Below are 10,096 nucleotides of genomic sequence, written 5' to 3'. Positions count from 1 at the left end.
CTTTCATTCATACATTTATCATACATACATACATAGTCAACATCTTACAAAAGACTACACTTATAAGCTACATGAGTCTTACAAGACACACTTCATAAGTCTTACAAGACACACTATCTCAAAATAAGGACTACCATTTAAAAAAAACTAAACATATAATATTAAAAAAAACTATTAAATAAAAGACAATCTTAGAAAAATCTCATAGTCTAACAGTTTGGGCGACGAACCGTCACCCCAGGGAAGGAATGTCCCTCAAACCGTCGTTTTATGGATAGAAAATGGGCTTATTGCTTTAGTTGCGATGGTTTGGGCGACGGTTCATCGCTGCCGCGATGGTCCATCGGCCTTCCCATCGCACTTTGGCAGCTCGGATAGCTCACTGTAAAATGGTCATAACTTTTTACCCCGATATTGGATTTAGGCAAAATTGGTGGCGTTGGAAAGAGGAATCAAAGAAATTTCATTTGATATATAGTAGACCCTCTAATTCGACATATACCAAAAGTTATGGCCGATTAAAGTTGACCCAAGTTTTGACGCTCACTAAAACTTGAACAATAGGAAAGCTTTCAACTCGTCCTTGAGTTAAGGGACCTCTATGATCTCAATTCATGCTCAAATAGATTCACACACTACATAATTGATTAAAACACTATATCTACATCACATTAATGGCTTTTGGAACATCTAGGCATAAGAATGACGGTTTAAGTTCTAGCCCGAAATGTGGGGTGTTACATTATCTCCCCCTTGGGATCATTCATCCCCGAATGATGGGTAGGGACTTGTTGAAGCTCTAAAGGTATGGAATAAAGAGTGTAACCTCACATTAAACATTTTTCCTCGACAAAATATGCAAAGGTATCAAAAGAAACTTCATGATAACCCCTAGTGAAATGCGTAAGCACAAAGCATGAGGTAATGAAACTTTACATAGGGATGACCTTGTACATAAGTTCTATGAATCATTATCACCATAAAATAAGGCGTGAGTTTATTCGGTGATCATAGGACCTATTTATATCGGTACTAATCATTAATTGAGATTTCACAGGAGATAGGATTTAAAAGCATTCTCCACCTTACAAAATACAACGAATGGACCTTAAATGTAGAGACAGTATTCATCTATGCCCCAACGTTAATCAACATACTTCATCATTTCTAACTTACAATTCTCCCATAAAATACCTAACCATAATAATTTATGTCCCACCGGATAATACTTCCATGTTAAGCCCAACTCGAAGGAAAGAGGTGCCAACTTAAACCATGGGACCTGCACTCTACATCACACTAAGAAATCACCTCACCTCATTATTATAATCCAACAACCTCAAGTCTTAATTCAAGGAATAGTAACAACATGGAACATTGGTTTATTTTTTTTCACCAAACACAAAATTCAAGCCTATCATTACTACACCCTACTTCATGGATCTCTCCACTAAGACCAGCAAATTCAATCATTCTCACAAAGATTCTCTCCATATACTTCCCTCCTAACTATTTCACAAAACGAGAATTCATCTCCTTCTCCCTTTTTCTATTTTAACCTTAGCTCAAGAAATCACCTCAAGATTTTCACCTTCTAGAACATTTAATCCCCTTCCTAACACACTACTACACTTCCACAACCACTATCACACTAACATACGAAGGGTCATTGAGGGACCCGAGAACAATCATCATGAATGGAAGTAACACTTGTCAGACCATAGGTTATACTTATTGCACTACTCATGGAGGGACATGAAGTGAGGATATGATAGAATAGACATGGAGTGCTTCAGATATCAAGTGTCTGGATCATAAGTAAAGAGTCATTTGGCATATCCATAACACAACATGATTTCTTAAGGCAGACTACGGTGAGAAACATGAGTGCAAATATCTCATGCTTTGTATAACATAAGGGCCAAATTCATAAAGTCAATGATTGAGATAAAGATTAATACTTGAAGCTATTGCTTCTCAATTTCAGAGCTGAAATAGTAATAAGTTTGCAAAACCTTATCGCTTTGGCTAATTCTGGCATAAAATGATTCAGTGACATATAAAAACATATTTTCTTAGGACCAAGCATGTTGTGACACATAGGTTTGGATCACGAGCAACATAACATATGGCTTGGATACTTGGAGTATTGGGTCACTGAGGGACATTATTGCTTCTTGTTTAGACGTTGGAACATGACATGACTTACATAGAGAACTCAAACCTTAGACATCGGGAGGACTTGAATACATAAGATAGTGGTAGAATGAACTCTTAAACTGAAGTAGGAGGAACATGCTTAAATAGGAGTAGGTTTATCATGAATCTTCCCTAACTTTCCACAATGAGAAAATTCGGGAACTACCTTAACTCACCATCTCCCCATTGGATCAAAGTCACAATCCTAGACTTGAGAACATAACTTCTTATCAATCTATAGTGACAATTCTCAATACAATAAGGGGTATCGGTATACACATGAACACAACTTTCCTCAATAATTTAACATAAGACACTAAATTATTTCTAGGATATCCCCCCTCAGGGACACTAATCATAACTTTCTCTACCCCAAAATCATCAACTTATGACTAAAATTATTATGGGCATGGACATCCATGCACTTAAACACTTAACACTCTATCTTCAACTCCTTAGAATGCTCACATTATGCCTCTAATCACATAGTTTACAACTTAACAAAATTTGTAAAACCATACCCAAGGCTCATATTTCCCACCTATATTTCCTCAATTCAACTCTAACGAACACCGTATGGCAACTCACTAGACTTCTCTAGACTATAATAACAAAAACACAAACTAGGTACGCAAAACACTTATACACATAAATGCTAAGCTTCCCTTTTTTTAAGTATACTCTAAAGGCATTGCTTTCCAAGAATGCTACTCTTAATTTTTGCTATCCTCTATCGTCGTTAACCTACAACTCGCAGTCTCATGAGCACACACATCTTCACTCCTTATTACATAAAAATAATCCACTCTCTACTACTTAACCTTCTAACATTAGATCGTTAATCACATAACTTATATCATAAAATCTTACCTAACGCCATACTACCAAGGGTGCAACTTATTCTTATATACTTACACCCTCATCCACTTAATGACTCACCCACAATTCATCATTTTAACACTAGTCCTCATATACACATATAACTCATGATTATCACTTAACTTTTTCATAAATCATCAACCTAGTCTTTTTCACAAATCCCATCAAGCCTACTAATTGATTCTCACAAAAAGATACATCATTAATCTTAAGCTACTATTCTTACCACCACATTCTACATCTAAAATTCAAGCCTATAGTCTAGCATCAATCATTTACCACCAATAAAGCATGCAACCTAAGATACTAGTCCGTCAAATTGGGAAATTCAACCCAAATACCTCATTTCACTTAGATACTACCTACAACTAAATCACCTCCATGACATTACTACTATACCTCAAAATCTACTACATACCTTCTCATAAGTAGTACTAGTTTACAACCTCTAAAGAAAAGAAAATCAAGGGGGTAAAGTCACATAATATACATGGTCAACCTTAATCTTATAGTATAGCCCAATACGATCTTATCTACATACTTTACTTTCTTACATCATACTTACTTACCCCAACATACCTTTAAACTACCTTCAAATTCCACATACAACAATGAATTTATAATTATAACTTATTGGCTAATCTAACCATTTCCATTCACAACCTATAAGAGGTTTCTATTGTTTCGAAATTTCACTTAACCCCCTCAACTTAGACTTGTTCCTATTAGACACTTCAATTTTAACAAATAAATACCTATTAAACATTTTTCTGACAACAACAACAACAACAAACCCAGTATATTCCCACATAGTGGGGTCTGGTGAGAGTAAAATGTACGTAGTCCATACCACTACCTCCGAAGAAGTAGAGAGGTTGTTTCCGATAGACCCCCGGCTCAAGACAAAAGGATAGTAGACAAAATCTTTGAAGCTTCCACCATTCCTCTGAATTTCTCATCTTATTTAACAACACTACTGCTTTCAGGTGCACAATTACGTGGGGTATTGCCCGAAAGAATTTTCCACCTTTCCAACTTAGAACACCTTTTTTTATCATCCAATTCCCTATCTGGTCCAATTCCATCCAACGTAAGTGGACTCCAAAACCTAAAATTAATCGCCTTGTCATCAAACTACTTGAATGGGACTATACCTTCCTAGATATTCTCCCTCCCATCACTATCTGGTTTATGCTTATGCAATAACTCTTTCAGTGGCAAAATTCAGGAGTTCAAGTCCAAAACATTGTATGCAGTTGTTTTAAAACAAAATCAGTTGCAAGGTCCTATTCCTAAGTCACTCCTAGACCAGCAGGGCCTAAATTATCTCATCCTTTCTCAAAATAATCTGAGTGAACAGATTGCTTCAACCGTTTGCAATCTAAAAACACTGAGAGTGCTAGACTTGGGAAGCAATCATTTGAACGGAACAATCCCACATTGTTTGGGTGAGATGAGTGAACTTCAGGTTTTGGGTTTAAACAATGATAGTCTTAGTGGGACGATTAATACAACTTTTAGTACAGGAAACAAACTCACCATCATTAACTTGTATGGGAATAAGCTGAAGGGGCAAGTTCCGCCATCGTTGATCAATTGCAGATATTTGGAATTCCTTGATTTAGGAAACAATGAGTTGAATGGCACATTTCCCAGTTGGTTGGGAGGCCTTTCTGATTTGAAGAGATCAAATAAGTTGCCCAGCCCTATAAGTGACTCAAGGACAGACAACTTGTTTGTTAAAATTCAAGTAATAGATCTCTCATCCAATGGATTTAGTTGAAATTTACCAATGAGCCTTTTTGAGAATTTTCAAGCTATGAAAATTATTGGTGAGAACAGTGGAACCCGAGAGTATGTTGTAGATAAATTTTCTTCTTATATTTCTTTGATAGTGGCAACAAAGGGACTGGATCTGGAACTTCCTCGAGTTTTGACTACATACATGATTATCGATCTCTCAAGGAACATATTTGAATGTTATCTCCCAAGTATTATTGGAGATCTCGTTGGACTCCGTACGCTGAACCTATCTCATAATTGCTTGGAAGGTCATATACCAGCATCATTACAACATTTATCCGCACTTGAATGATTGGATCTCTCGTCCAACAAAATAGGCGGTGACATTGTACAGCAGCATGTATCCCTCAAATCACTTGAAGTCTTAAATCTCTCTCATAATCATCTTGTTGGATGCATCCCCAAAGGAAAACAATTTGATACGTTTGAGAACAGTTCATACCAAGGGAATGATGGGTTACGTGGATTGCCACTCTCAAAAGATTGTAGTGGCAATGATGGGGTTCCGCAAATGACAACTCCAGTTGGGCTAGATGATGATGAAGAATAAGGAGATTTGATCAGTTGGCAAACGGTTCTCATGGGTTTCGGTTGTGGTCTGCTTATTGGACTGTCCATAATATACATAATGTTGTCAGCTCACTATCCAATATGGTTTTCAAGGATGGTTGTAAAATTTGAACACAGAATTGTTACGAGAATGAAAAGGCACAAAAGATATTAGTGTGTAACTTTCAGGTATTCAACTTAATCACTTTCCGTCATAACATTACGTTTCATCCTTATAGCTCTTAACATTAACCCTTCATTTTTGGAAATTGCTGGATTCAAGTCTAATATGTCGCCGGTGATGCAAATATAAGCCTTCATCTTGAATTGTTTTCATTTTTTTTAGAGTTGTTCTTGTGCAGACAGTAGCGCAACTTCTATTACTGCTTTATATATACGTAGTAATAATTTCAGCATAATTATTAATTGAGTAATATGGCGTTGTGTTCAGAATAAATTTTCTTCGCTGCCCAAGTTTGCATTAACAAAATGACATCCTAATTCTAAAATACAATGAACCACACATTCTTGATTCCATATACACTGGCTGGACTCATTTGAGCCATTAGATACAGGCCTTGTACATCATACCGTGTAGGGAAACAACAACGGACTAGCTTAAAAAGTACACACAAGTCATCGATAGCCACTTTAAGTTATCCCAAAACTTCACTTGGACCCCTCAACTAATGTCTGTACCTATTGAATACCTTTACTGCTGGCCTTATACCCATTGAACACTTTTACTACTTGAATTTGAATCATTTAAACACATTTTTAACAATCATCTATAAATGTAAAGTGTGTGTAGTGCAATTGCGGTGTCGTGGCAATACAACAAATTAAACGATGCCACTTGGCATGTGACCCCCAAAAAATATTAAACAAATCATAATGGTGACAATTTGAAAAGCAACATTTTCCTCTACCTTCCCTCACCCCACGCCGCCCCTCTCTTATCATCTCCTTCTCCATTTCTGTAAAAAAAAAAAAAAGAAATTCAAAATTCTTTTAGCAATTTATCACGACCCAAAACAGGCCCTGGCAGTGACGGGCATCCCGGAACCTAATGGCCCGAGCCCTCTTTTCTTTTGGGTAACCATATACGTCAATCGAACAATATAAGAGATGCGGAAGTTTCAACATACGGTCATATGGTCATTATAATAGATCAACTGAAAAAAATTCAAAGATGAAGTTTCATAAACTCTTAACAGTACTTAACATCAGTCTGCGAAATCTCTAATACATCAAATTAACGTCTTACTAAAAACTGGGACGAGGCCCCTAGTTGGACTAATACTATAAGGAATTAACAATAATCTAAGAATGACCTTCCGAAGTAGGGGAGGCTCACTAGTAGCATACTTCTGTCTATCAAATCTACGGTTTAGCAGGACCCTGAACTGAGCCTCAGACCCTAAAATATAGGGGGTCAATATAGAAGTACTGGTCGCAGAGTAATCCAAAAACAAAATACAACTTTTTCATAAGAATGGCCTTCCGAAGTAGGGGAGGCTCACCAGCAGCACACTTTTATTATTGTTTACCATCAACTCTTTCATGGAACAAGAGCACAGATTGTTGCTCATGGGATGGAGTTCATTGTGATGAGATAACGGGAAAGGTAATTGATCTTGATCTCCGTTTTAGAGGACTTCAAGGGAAATTTCATTCCAACAGTAGCCTGTTTCAGCTCTCCAGTCTCAAACAGCTAGATTTGTCTCTTAATGACTTTTATGGGTCGCTGATTTCACCTAAATTTGGTAAGTTATCTAGTTTGATGCATCTTGATTTGATGTATTCAGGTTTTACAAGTGTAATCCCAGCAGAAATCTCTCACCTTTCTAAATTACAAGTTCTTCATATATCGATTGTTGATCCGTATGGGATTAGACTCGGGCCATATAATTTTGAACTTCACCTTAATAACTTAACGCAATTAAGAGAGCTTGAGCTTTACTCTGGGAACATCTCTTCCACCATTCCTCAAAATTTCTCTTCTTATTTAACAAATCTATGGCTTTGAGGAACAGAGTTAAGTGGGGTATTGCCCGAAAGAGTTTTCCACCTTTCCAACTTGGAATCCCTTTATTTATCATTGAATTCCCTAACTGGTCCAATTCAATCCAACGTAAGTAGACTCCAAAACCAACGTACACTCTATGTTACGACCCAAATCGAGGCCCTGGCCGTAATGAGCATCCCGAACCATAAAGGCCCGAACGCCCTTCTCTATCTGGTAGTCATGCACAATATTCACATAATAACAGAAGATGTGGAAATGTAATATAATACAGAGTCATGGTCATACTCTGATACAACTTAACAATGAAGAATAAAAATCCAACAATAACTAGACAACATCTGAACTAGTCTGCGAATTTTCTATTACATACTCAAATGACAACTGTCTTAATCTAGACAAGACCCCTAGTGGACCCAAAACAAAATAAATAACATAGTCTGAAAGAAACAGGCCTTCTGGAATAAAGAAGTCTAACCACTGCACAGTGTGCTTCTGTCTGAAAACTCTACTGCTTAGCCGGACCTCTAGACTGAGCCTCAGACCCTGAGAGATAGGGGGTCAATACAATTGTACTGGTACGCAGAGAAAATCCAAAATAATAATTTATATTCAACATATATGAGAGAAATTTAAAAGAGTTGATAAATATATCGTATGGTAAGAATTACACGGGCATTTTTAAAAGACTCTATAAAAATCATCTGAACTCTGTGACATACTCTTTGTTTTACTTCTGCGCTAGGTGGTATACCCTATAACTCTAAAATTCCACGAGTTTTATGGAATCTACCATTAATTCAGCAACCAAGCCCCCAATCCAATTTTGTCGCAAGGGTCGAAGTCTCTGTCTCTACTACGCCACAGGGCCGTCGCCAAATTACAATAATAATATACTCGTATCGGAAAAATACAGTTTTAGGCTAAGAGTTATTTGAACTCAAGACTTCTTCGGGTAACCACCTAACCCTATTTAAGCCCATTTTTAACTGTTTAAGACATTTCATTCTCTGAAATCAAAACTCTGAAAAACTCTAGCTCTGTTATGGCATATATTTATATGGTATCATCAGACCGTTGACTTGCAAGTCGCATCTCTGAGCCATTAATAGCATATCAAAATCTCTTCTTTCAAAACATAAGGTTTGGTACCACCATATCAATAAATCAATTCAAAGAACTCATTCTTTAAACTCATGTAAACACATGCAAGAAGCTCCCTCTTTTTCAACATTTCAATAACATAAGGTGGTCATGTCAATTTACTCAATCATATGAATTCTTTCTCTTTAAAACAAGGATATAGTTATATAAAGAAGACTCGCTCTCATCCTCTCTAAATTATGTTCAAATACTATGAAATCAAGAAAACCTACTTTCAAACCATAAAACATGTATTTCAAATCATTCCCGGTAAGATCATAAACTTCAATTCATCACAAGAGAGGGGCTTCATAATTATTCTCTCCATCAATCTTCAAAACTCAATTTCATACATATACATAACATATGTGTATAAATCAGTTTAAGAGGAAAGGCCTCAAGGCCAAGACAATAATAGCATTGAAACATTCAGGATGCAATATTTAAAACATAGATTCCAAAATCCCTTTGTAATGTCATACTTGATAAACTTTAAATCATATTCAAGTGTTTTAACAAGCCCTTGTAGTTTTAGGATGAACCCCACGTACCTAAGATTATATAATTAGAAAGATGAAACCTGAATTTTGATCCATTTCTTGGAATTCTTGATCTTAGGGATGAGTTCTTGATATTTGGGGATGGGATTAGGGTTTTGATTTTGAGAGGAAAATTGAATTAGGGAGTGTATTATGCTTTTGGGCCGCAAATCTTATGTTATGGAGGGACCTTGGGTGAGGTAAAGGTCCAAATTTCCCTTAAAAACGTGAAAACAGAACCTAGAAAATTGAGGCGTGCGACAGAGCGTGCGTCGCACGCTAATCGCGCGCAGCTACTGCCTCTCTCACGAAAATGGCTGTAACTTTTCGCTCGAGTATCGGATTTTGGTGAAATTGGTATCGTTGGAAAGCTAATTCAATTATCTAAAATTTGGTGGGTTTGAGCTGGAAAATTTTAGGTGTATAGAAAATTATATATGTTCAAAGTAGACCTTGTAGAATCGAATATCAAACTTTGGATGAATGATTGACTCTTGGCTGAACTTTGCTTTAGGCCATTTCTATGAACATTTTTCACCTCATAATCACTTCATATACTGGGGGAAAGATCATGACACATTAATCAAAATATAAACCATGGAAATTTTGAGCTTACGCATGTAGGAACAACGATTCAATTTCTAGCTCGAAAAATGTGGGGTGTTACATTATCTTTCCCTTGGGATCATTCGTCACCGAACGATGGGTAGGGACTTTTTTGAAGCTCTAGAAGTGTAGGATACAGAACATAATTTTGCATTGAACATGTTTCCTTAACAAAATATGAAAAGACATCAAACAAGCTTCATGATAACCCATAAAGAAACGTGTAAGCACGAAATATGAGAGAACAAAACATGATATCAACATGATCTTGGCATGTGTTTTATAGCGCATGATCAAAACATTGTAAGGCATGAATTTTTTTTCCTAAGACTCCTCGAACTGATTATGATTG

General features: G+C 36.6%; 2 pseudogenes; both read left to right on the top strand.

The window, feature by feature from the left end:
• Positions 1-335: 335 nt before the first annotated feature.
• On the top strand, positions 336-5,605 carry LOC107860871 (annotated as a pseudogene).
• A 1,320-nt stretch (positions 5,606-6,925) lies between these two features.
• On the top strand, positions 6,926-7,901 carry LOC107860878 (annotated as a pseudogene).
• Positions 7,902-10,096: the final 2,195 nt, after the last annotated feature.

Source organism: Capsicum annuum, chromosome 8 (genome assembly GCF_002878395.1).
Source record: "Capsicum annuum cultivar UCD-10X-F1 chromosome 8, UCD10Xv1.1, whole genome shotgun sequence".
Taxonomy (NCBI): Eukaryota; Viridiplantae; Streptophyta; class Magnoliopsida; order Solanales; family Solanaceae; genus Capsicum; species Capsicum annuum.
The sequence above is the reverse complement of the archived record's forward strand: the minus strand, read 5'-3'. Positions and strand labels throughout refer to the sequence as shown.